The 10,958-nt window shown below is 39.7% G+C and overlaps 1 long non-coding RNA gene across 1 annotated transcript; it reads left to right on the top strand.

Annotated features, from left to right (window-relative positions):
* Positions 1-4,171: 4,171 nt before the first annotated feature.
* On the top strand, positions 4,172-6,187 carry LOC136451459 (uncharacterized). Its single transcript, XR_010758599.1, has 3 exons — positions 4,172-4,268; positions 4,895-5,035; positions 5,987-6,187. It is a non-coding gene; the product is annotated as an uncharacterized lncRNA (long non-coding RNA).
* The last annotated feature ends 4,771 nt before the right edge of the window (positions 6,188-10,958 follow it).

The following is a 10,958-nucleotide window of genomic DNA, read 5'->3' as shown; positions in this document are numbered from 1 at the left end:
CTTTGTTTCTAGTAGTAGATTAACATCACTGCTAGCGAGCAAGATGTCATCTGCATATAAGACTAGGAAAATGTATTTCACATTCTTGAACTTTGCATAAACGCAATTGTCCTCTATATTTTTTTAAAACCTAAACTTTCTTATTGTACTATCAAACTTCAAATACCACCGTCTTGAAGCTTGTTTTAATCCGTAAATGGATTTCTTCAGGTGACATCCTATACGTTCTTTTCCTTCCACAATAAAACCTTTTGATTGTGCTATGTAAATATTTTCCTCTAGATCCCCGTTTAGGAACGCCATCTTTACATCCATCTGATGTAATTCTAAATCATAATGTGCTACAAGCGCCATTATGATTCTAAAGAATCCTTACATGAGACTAGAGAAATGTCTCATTGTAATCTATGCCTTCTCTTTGCGTGAAACCTTTCGCCACAAGTCACGCTTTAAACCTTTCTATATTTCCTTTGGAGTCATGTTTAGTTTTGTGGACCCATTTACAGCCTACTGTCTTGGCTCATTTAGGAATTGTTTCTAAGTCCCAAACACCGTTGGTTTTCATTGATTTTATTTCATCTTCTATGGCTTCAAGTCACTTGGATGAGTGAGCGCTTCTCATGGCTTCTTCAAATAAGGTGGGATCACTCTCCATTTGAAATTCCTCATATTCATAAACTTTGTAGTCATCAGGAATGTCTGATCTCTTGACTCTTTGATACCTTCTAGGGGCCTCGTTAGATGACGCTTGTTCTATATGAGGCTGTTGTTGCTCTTCCTCATGTGTGACAACGGGTTCTAGATGATCCTGAAGGACAGGTTCCTCAAGTTCATTCATGGTTGCCATAGGAGAACTAACATGTGTTGTTACTACAGTGTCTTGCACTATTGGTACAGCAATAATAGGTAGCGTGAAGAATGGCTCCTGAACCATAGGAGTGGGCAGGTATACCCGCTTCTCTTCAAAACTAATTTCTCACGCTACCATGCTCCCCTTGATCATATGTAGGGTCAAGATGGCGGACTAGAGGGGGGTGAATAGTCCTTTCTAAATTTAATCATTCCAGTTAACCGAAATAAATGCGGAATTAAAACAATCGGTCTAGCCAAGACTACACCCCTCTATCTAAGTTCACAACACCTTATAAAGATCCTTACTAGGCAACAAAGGTGCCTGGCTAGCTAGAGCTCACATAACTAATTCTAGAAGCAAGGTCACATAAACCTATACCACTAGTACTTCAAGCAATGGGAGAGCACCTACACAAATTAGTAAGCAAATGCACAAAGCCACCTAAGCTTACTAGCAATGCTCAATAACAAAGCATCTAATACCAAATTAGAGAGCATAAATTACTTAACTACACAAACTAAGCAATGTGACTAACAAGGTTACCAAAACCAAATTAGTCACGCAAGGGAACTACTTCTATGCTACACAAGTAAGAAGGTAACTAGCAAGCTACATAAGCTAACTAATTACAAGAGCAACTACACAAGCACAATGTATGAAATGTAAAGACAAGTTTGTGTAAAGGGGATGCAAACCAACAGGAAGACAAGGATACCACAGTGATTTTTATCCTGAGGTCCACTTGGTTGCCACCAAGCTAGTCTCCGTTGTGTCGACCACTCACTTAGTGGTTTGACGGCTAATTGGCATCACCCGCCAAGCCCACATGTTGATTTTTACAGAGGTTCACTTGCTTGCTGGCAAGCTAATCCTTGTTGTGGCGATTCACTCACTTAGAGGTTCACGCGCTAATTGGCATTACACGTCAAACCCTCAATAGGGTGCCGCACAACCAACACAAGATGAGGATCACACAAGCCACGAGCAATTCACTAGAGTACCTTTTGGCTCTACGTCGGGGAAAGGTCAAGAACCCCTTACAATCACCATGATCGGAGCTGGAGACAATCACCACTCTCCGCTCGACGATCCTCACTGCTCCAAGCTGTCTAGATGGTGGAAACCACCAAGAGTAACAAGCGAATCCCGCAGCGAAACACGAATACCAAGTGCCTCTAGATGCAAACACTCAAGCAATGCACTTGGATTCACTCCCAATCTCACAAAGATGATGAATCTATGATGGAGATGAGTGGGAGGGCTTTGACTAAGCTCACAAGGTTGCTATGTCAATGCAAATGGCTAAGAGAGTGAGCTAGAGCCGGTCATGGAGCTTAAATAGAAGCCTCCATGAAATAGAGTCGTTGTACCCCTTCATTGGGCACAACATGGGGTGACCGAACGCTCTGGTTAGATCGATCGAACGCACCCAGCCAGCGTCCGGTCAATGAATGGCTGCCATGTCATCCTTCTCTACAAATACTGAGCGCCCGATCCCAACGGTCAAGTGATGACCGGGCATAGCACAGTGCCACGACCGGATGCAGGACCCCAGCGTCCGGTCACTTCTAGTAAGGTTCCAGCTATGACCGGACGTGTCAGTTTGATCATGACCGAACGCAGGACCCCCAGCGTCTGGTCATTTCTAGTAAGCCTCCACTCATGACCGGACGCGTCCGATCAAGTCCGACCGGACTCACCCAGCGTCTGGTCACACACAGTCTCCTCTGTGCACTGTCACGTGAGCAGGACCGAACACACTCATCCAGCGTCCGGTCACTCTATAAAATCATGTCTTTTCTATATAGGGCGCCGGTGACACCGGTGGAGTGTACGCCCGTAGAGTGTATCACCTTGTGCACATGTGTGTTAGCATATTTTCACAAATATTTTAAGGGTGTTAGCACTCCACTAGATCCTAAATGCAAATACAATGAGTTAGAGCATCTAGTGTCACTTTGATAACCACATTTCGATATGAGCTTTCACCCCTCTTAATAGTACGGCTATCGATCCTAAATATGATCACACTTACTATAACACCCCTAGTGTTACGAGCTCCTTTAGCACCGCGATTTAGGTCTAAGACAAATTTTTGAAATGAGTTTCTTGAAATTTCTGATTTAAAAGATACTTGATGCGAAGTGAATCCTATATGGCTTAGTTCGTAGGCTCAAATAAACACCCAAGTTAAATTACTCAGTGCGTAGAAATATTTAGAAATGTCGAATGATGATGCCAACAAATGGTTTGTACTGTTAGATTAAGCATGAAAAGCAACTTTTATAAATAAAATAAAATCTATTAATAAATAAAATGATATATATACTCATGTGTTTATTTTGATAAGCATGCTCAGTGAAACGCTTTGGCCTAGTGACATGTTTACGTTTATGTATAGACTAGTTTTAGTCCCTAGATAAATTAGTAACGTAACCACGATAGCTGTCGTCCTGACCGTTTGGATCCCCCAAATTATTGCGTCGTTGTAACACCCTCGGTATTACGCCTTAATCAAAACACTAAACCATATCATGAGCATCATGTTTATGTATTATTGCACGTGGTAAATGAGAAATTAAATTTTATTGCACTAATTCTTAAATTGAGCTCTAATTTATTCCTTGTCCAAGTATTCTTCCGTAGCCCAAATCACTTTCATTCATCCTGATTCAACTCCTACTCTTATTATTCTTCTCCTCAATTTTCCATGCACGCACTCGGCACTCGCAAGCCTGCGAAACACGCTTCAGTACATTCTTTGGCAAAGACATAGTGCTTTTACTTCGCCGTGTCATGAATGGCGAGTTAGGCAACAGCCTCTAGCGTGTTGCACGCACTCTTCAGCAAACAAAGATGATCGACCGTAGCAGCTCGTAGAAATTCACGTGTCATCCATTAATTCCTTGACTTGTGGTCTCCTCCTCCATTAATTCCTTGACTTGTGGTCTCCTCCATTAATTCCTTGACTTATGGTCTCCTCCTCCATTAATTCCTTAACTTGTGGTCTCCTCCTCCATTAATTTCTTGACTTGTGGACTCCTCCTCCATTAATTCCTTGACCTGCATGAATGAACCAGCACCCCACCACCAAGCATATTTAGCCCAAAGCACACTCCAGTCCTGATGTGCTCGTTAAGTCCAAAGACCACTCAAAGTCCATCATTTGAATTAATTCACTCATGATCAAAGACCCACTCCAAGTCCATCACGTGAAATCTAATTCACATGACCAGCTAGCCAAATGCCAACTCCACCTCTAGACCCGCGTCTCCTGCCTATAAAGGACACGCCAAGCCCACCGAGCCGTCCCACTCCGCCGCTCACCATCTTACTCTCTAAATCGAATTTCTCTGTTCTTGCCTAGGAAGGCTGCGCTCTGTCGATCTCCCTCTTCGAGCTGTAATCGACCAAGGTAGCTAACCTGTAAGGATTCCTTCATTCTCCTTCTTCATTATTTCTAGACTCACAGTCACGTGCTGGTCAACAAGTCTAATAGCAAGATTAGCCTCCTCCGATAATATCATTTTCTTCATCTCTAGAGCTCATTTATTTATGGTGAAATAAATTTTGTTAGATTCCTAAATTCATGATCTATCTGTTAGTGTAATTAGTTCATATGGTTCTGCGATGTTTTAGGGTTACTTATTAATTCCAGGTTGCTTGTTATTATTACGATTATTTAGAGAATGAATGTTTGTGATGCATTGGTAGAAGTGCTAACCCTAAAATTCTTTTACAGTAGGTTCATTGTATTATTATGTGCTCACTGTAATTTTTATGGTCTTAGAATAGGTTGATAAATATGGTAGCTAGTGCACCTTGTTTTATCATATGTATAGTAAATTGATATTAACAATAAGGATGTCTTTAGTTGCTAAGGTAATACATGAAATGTTTCATACCTGTTTAGTGGGGAATAATAGGTAACTTTGCGTATTAGTCATTAGAGTTAGCTTAGTAGCCTGGTACATGTATTCTTATTTTAAGAGATGCTATTGCCGTATTACTAAGCGTTGCACCATCATTTCATGCATATAGATAACGAGTTGGTAGAGTTTGTGACTGCGGGCGAGAAGGAGTACGACAAAGTCGTAGAAGAGTACGAGGAGGAGATCCTCATACAGGAGGACGTTTTGGAGCCACCCATCACTGACTTTGCTGACATCGTGCCCGCTGAAGGCAAGCCCCGGTGCATAACCCCTACTTGCTTATATATCTTTATCCTATGAGTCTTACTAGTATGACAGGATCGTGTAGAATGCTATGCTATAGGACTTCGGTAGAAGTCGAGTGATGGCTGTCACTCACGAGAGATAGGAAATATAATATTGGATTATTATCACTTGGAATATATAAATGGTGGAAAGGAAAATGGTGACCGGGCAGGGATATGGTTTGGGTATTGGTGGGTGTAAGAGGTTGTGTCGCCATGGATGTGGGGCATGGCTTGGTTACACTGCTTTCCCTATCTGTGTCAGTTAAGGACCAATCGTTGCATAAGCCATCGAGGCAAGTCACAGGCTTATTATCCCGAGCACATACTTGGGTATGGGCGTTTAGAAGACTTATTGCTCTCTTATCACGGATCCGGCTCTTTCTAGACCGACTGTCAGGGTTTTATTTTGGTGGAGGAGGTCCTTGTACCGCACTAAGTCCGAGACTCAGGGGCGGAGGCTTGGAGTCCTAGTTTTGACGTGGACCTAGACACCCGGAACAGGAGAGTGATGGGTTGGTCCTTCTTGTGCCTTAGGTACAAGTGGGGCATGTGTTTTTGGGGTACCTAGCTAGGGGCATTGATTAGCCAATCGTCGAGCAATCTGGTACGACTTGTTTCGTGTCTAGCACCGTAGTAAGAACTAAAAGATAAAAGATGGAAAGAAAAGAAAATCTGATTGCTTACCACCTGCTTGAAAGTAGCACAGGTGCTTACATAGAATGGTTAGTTAATGAACCAATGCGGCTATAAATAAAAATCGAATATAAGGACGCACGCTTAGTAATGCTTCCTGCAAATGCAATCAACCCATAAGCCAGACAGCTTGCATATCTTTGGAGTCTTCTCTTTTCTCCTATCGGGTAAGTCTTGCTAAGTACAATTGAGTACTTAGAGTTTTATTCCCCCTGTTGCAGGTGACAGGTGGAGGCTTGAGCTGACTCTTGTGTGTGGATTCCTCCTAATGGGCTTAGAGAGGATTTCCTTTACGCTACGATCATATTGTTTATTTATAACTCTCACTAAATGTTTTTATAAATGAAAGCTTTATAATCTGTTGTCATAGCTTATATATCAATGCTTCATCATGCCATGAATACCTGTTTATTTCCGTTGTAACTCTGTTCACATGCTTATATTCCGTTGTTCAATTAAAATGTCCGTAACTCTAATAATATGATTACATTCCGCTGTTATAATAATAAATATTATACTCTGATGTTGTATTAAAAGTGATGTAAAAAATGATTAAGAATGATGTAAGCTTATTTTCTCATTTGTGATCCTGATGGCGAAAATATGGATTTTTGGGTTCTCTCATGGGGTGTGCCCGATGGAACTGAGTAATTTAGTGTCCTCTCTTGAGTGCTTAGTGTCTAATTGAAGACGAGCACTCCTGGGAGGCATTAGATTAGGCGGTTCTATCACACTTACTAAGTGTCTCGATCACCAAAACAAAAATGGACTCCTACCATTTATACCTTTGCCTTGAGCCTTTTGTTTTTATCTTTCTTCTTTTCAAGTCCAAGCACTTGATCATCACCATGGCATCACCATCATCATATCATGATCTTCATTTGCTTCACCACTTGGAATGTGCTACCTATCTTATGATCACTTGATAAACTAGGTTAGCACTTAGGGTTTCATCAATTTACCAAAACCAAACTAGAGCTTTCAATTCTCCCCCTTTTTGGTAATTGATGACAACTCTTTCACAAAAATATGATTTGAAATTCAATTGAATCTATGTTGCTTGTCTAAGCATATTTACTATGTATAAAAGGATATGGACAAGTTTCATGAACTCTAAATGGTAGCAATTGCCCCCTACATATGTGATAAGAGTTTGGATTGAAGCTTGCACATATGCTTAGTAAGGAAATATAGGAGACAATGTCTACCAAATGATGCTAAGGTATAAAACATAGACCTTTAAAGCATGATACTAATTGGAGTGCACCATTATACTATCCTTAGCACCATGGTTAGCTCGATACCACTTGGAAATGAAATCATTAGATAATCTATACATGCTAGATTTTCATTTCATCATTCAAACCTACAACTAGCATACACCACACAAGCATAGATATTGAAATTTAAAACTTGTGCCATGCAAGTAAACATATGAAATGCACATTCAAATGCACCACACAAGTTTATGAGCTTGCTCCTCCTACTTGTGTACTCAAAATTTTAATTGATTCCTTTCCTTTGTCACATCTCTCCCCCTATGTCAAGTTCTTCCCCTTTGTTGTCTTTTCATTATCTTAGTACACTACACTAATATCTTTGTTTTTCTCCCCTTGTACTAATATCTTTGTTTTTCTCCCCCTTTGTCATCAATGACCACAAAGGTTCAAAATGTAGATAGGTTGAGATTATCAATGTCAATCAATGGGGCGAGGATCATTTTCCCAAATTTGGTCTAATCTAGATCATTTGCCAAAGATATTTAACTCAGTTTGATCCAAGGACAAGCTTCTTCACACCTCCAAATAATGGTTATCTTATACCATGTTGAGTTAAACACTTAGAGCTTATAGTCTAGATCAAACACTAGGTTTACAAGCCCACAAACATGTCATATGCTACCACTAGATTAAAATAAGCATAGAAGCAATAGTGGTACCATACAATCATCAAATTCATTTGATTTTCATGAATGAGCCTATTAAATATGAAAGATGTCTAGATGCACTAATCATGTCCTTAGAAAGGATGTATGCCATGTCAATCAACTTTTACCTTGGATTGCTCGAAGGAGAGGCATGTCATATAAGCGGGGGGTGCATCAACACATATTTGAGAAATTCAATATGTTCAACTCATTCCTTAGCTTGCAAAACCTTTTTCTCATCCAATGTCTTGGTGAATATATCGGTAAGTTGATCTTTGGTGCCTACACTCTCAATGCAAATGTCCCCTTTTTGTTGGTGATCTCTTATGAAATGGTGGCGGGCATCAATGCGCTTTGTTCTTGTATGTTGAACCGGATTGTTGGTCAACTTGATTGCACTCTCATTGTCACATAACAATGGTACTTCCTTGAACTTGATTCCAAAGTCACTCAAAGTGGCCTTCATCCAAAGTATTTGTGTACAACAACTACCGGCGGATATGTATTCGGCTTCGGCGGTTGATAATGCAACACTATTTTACTTCTTTGATGACCATGAAACAAATGATCTTCCCAACAATTGACATTTGCCTAAGGTGCTCTTCCTTTCACCCTTGCATCCTGCATAATCCGAGTCAGAGTAACCAACTAACTCAAACTTTGCTCCTTTGGGAAACCACAAACCAATATTTTGCGTATGCTTCAAGTACCTCAATATTTTCTTTGTAGCCTTCAAATGACTTTCTCTTGGTGAGGCATAAAATCTTGCACACATGCATACACTAAACATGATATCGGACCTTGATGCGATCACATAGAGTAGGCTTCCAATCATAGACCGATATAATTTTTAATCTACCATATTGCCACTTGCATCACTATCCAAGTTGTCATTTGTTCCTATTGGTGTGCTAATGGCTTTGCTATCACTCATGTCAAACTTCTTGATCATGTCCTTGATATACTTGCCTTGACTCATAAATGTACCATTCTTCAATTGACCAAGAAAGTAACTTAACTCTCTAATCATGGATATCTCAAACTCATTAGCCATCATCTTTCCAAACTCATCACAAAAGTTTTGATTGGTTGATCTAAATATGATGTCATCTATATAGATTTGCAACACAAATAAATCTTTTTCAATCTTCTTGATGAAAAGAGTGGTGTCAACCTTGCCCATAATGAATCCTTTAGAGAGTAGGAAGTCTCTCAATCTCTCATACCATGCTCTAGGTGCTTGTTTCAAGCTATACAATGTCTTCTTCAACTTGTACACATGGTCGAACTTGTCATCTTCAAAACCGGGAGGTTACTCAACATATACTTCTTTATTGATATAACCATTGAGAAATGAACTCTTAACATCCATTTGATAGAGCTTGATACTATGGGCACAAGCATAGGCTAGCAAGATTCTAATTGCTTCCAATCTAGCAATCGGGGCATAAGTTTCTCCAAAGTCAAGACCTTCAACATGTGTATAGCCTTGTGCTACCAATCTTATTTTATTTCTTACTACAATCCCATCTTGATCTTGCTTGTTTCTAAAAACCCATTTGGTTCTAATGACATTGTGTCCCTTTGGTCTCTCTACTAATTCCCATACTTGATTTCTTGTGAAGTTATTCAATTCTTCATGCATAGCATTCACCCAATCAACATCATTCAATGCTTCATCTATCTTCTTTGGTTCAATAGATGACACAAATAAGAAGTGCTCATAAAATAAAGCTAATCTTGATCTAGTTTGCACACCTCTTAAAATATCACCAATGATAGTGTTCAATGGATGATCTCTTACAACATTGGTTGGTTGGAGGATTGGAACTTAATTGCTTATGCTTGCTTGATCATTAAGTTGAGATGATGTACTAGCCACCTGATCTTGTTCATTATCATGAGAGCCACTTGTTCTAGTTTGATTTGTGTCATTTTGCACATTTGAGTTAGTGAGCACTTGCACTTGATCATCTTCATTATCATTTACTTGCTTATGCCTCAATTCACCAACATCCATGTTCTTTATGGCATTTGAAAGTTGAATGCCTCTAACGTCTTCCAAGTTCTTATTCTCTTCTTGTGAACCCTTGGTTTCATCAAATTCAACATCATAACTTTCTCACAACAAATCAGTCAACCGTACTTTTAGCCATGACTTATCAGCCAAGCGAGAATAGGACAATACTAGATTAGTAGGCGCGCTTTGCCATGCCTGGATTCTGTAACGCATTTGAGAGCTATTCTGGTTGCTTTGAACAGGAACCGTCTCACTTTAGACATAGTTTAGACCACTTGCTAGGAGATTATATTGCGAAAAGATCGAATAATGACTTAGGTGGTGTTTAGATTCAGGGTGTAAAGTTTTGGTGCGTCACATCGGATGTTACATGGGGTGTCGCATGGGGTGTTCGGATACTAATAAAAAAACAAATTACAGAATCTGTCGATAAACCGTGAGACGAATTTATTAAGCCTAATTAATCCGTCATTAGCACATGTGTGTACTGTAGCACTTTATTGTCAAATTATGGACTAATTAGGCTTAAAAGATTTATCTCGCAAAGTAGTCGTAATCTATAAAATTAGTTATTTTTAGTCTATATTTAATACTCTATGTATGTGTCCAAACATTCGATATGATAGAGTGTAAAGTTTTAGCGGAGGAACTAAACAAGGGCTTAGATGGTATTGTGAAAAGAACGAATAATGGCTTTAGACGGTGAATGAGGTATATAGACACAAATGCCGGAGGAAACAATTAGCAGCAACTGACCATACAAGTGAAGAAGTAAACAATTAGCAGCTCAAGTGAACAAGTAAACTATTTTGACAAAGAATTTGAAGTAAAATCTCATAATTGTTGTTTACATGAACGTGCTCTACATGATAATACATTATTTAAGAAAAATATACGGTCCTTCGCTTTTGGTAGAATGAGAGGACATGTTAGTAAGATTCATCCATGCAATGGATGCAACTGCGTGGCTCCAACCTGCAATACTATGTTTGGGATTGCTTCGCTCCACGTTTTTTTAGTTTCACTCTACGTTTTTTAGCTCAACGTACCCTGTTCGAAGGAAAAATGGTGGAGTTGTGAGAGCACCTCTAGGTGCTCCACAAACTCCAGTTTTTTGTGGAGCTGCTCCATAGTGAAGTTATGGTCAGTCCGAAACAACCTCTTAATTTGCATGTATGATCAAATAACCATCTCCTACACTTCTCCCTCACACATACACCTGTGACTTCAGTGGCCCATGCCCTGT

This window comes from Miscanthus floridulus, chromosome 5, assembly GCF_019320115.1.
Source record: "Miscanthus floridulus cultivar M001 chromosome 5, ASM1932011v1, whole genome shotgun sequence".
In the NCBI taxonomy this organism is placed as follows: domain Eukaryota; kingdom Viridiplantae; phylum Streptophyta; class Magnoliopsida; order Poales; family Poaceae; genus Miscanthus; species Miscanthus floridulus.
This window is presented reverse-complemented; position numbering and strand designations above follow the sequence as displayed.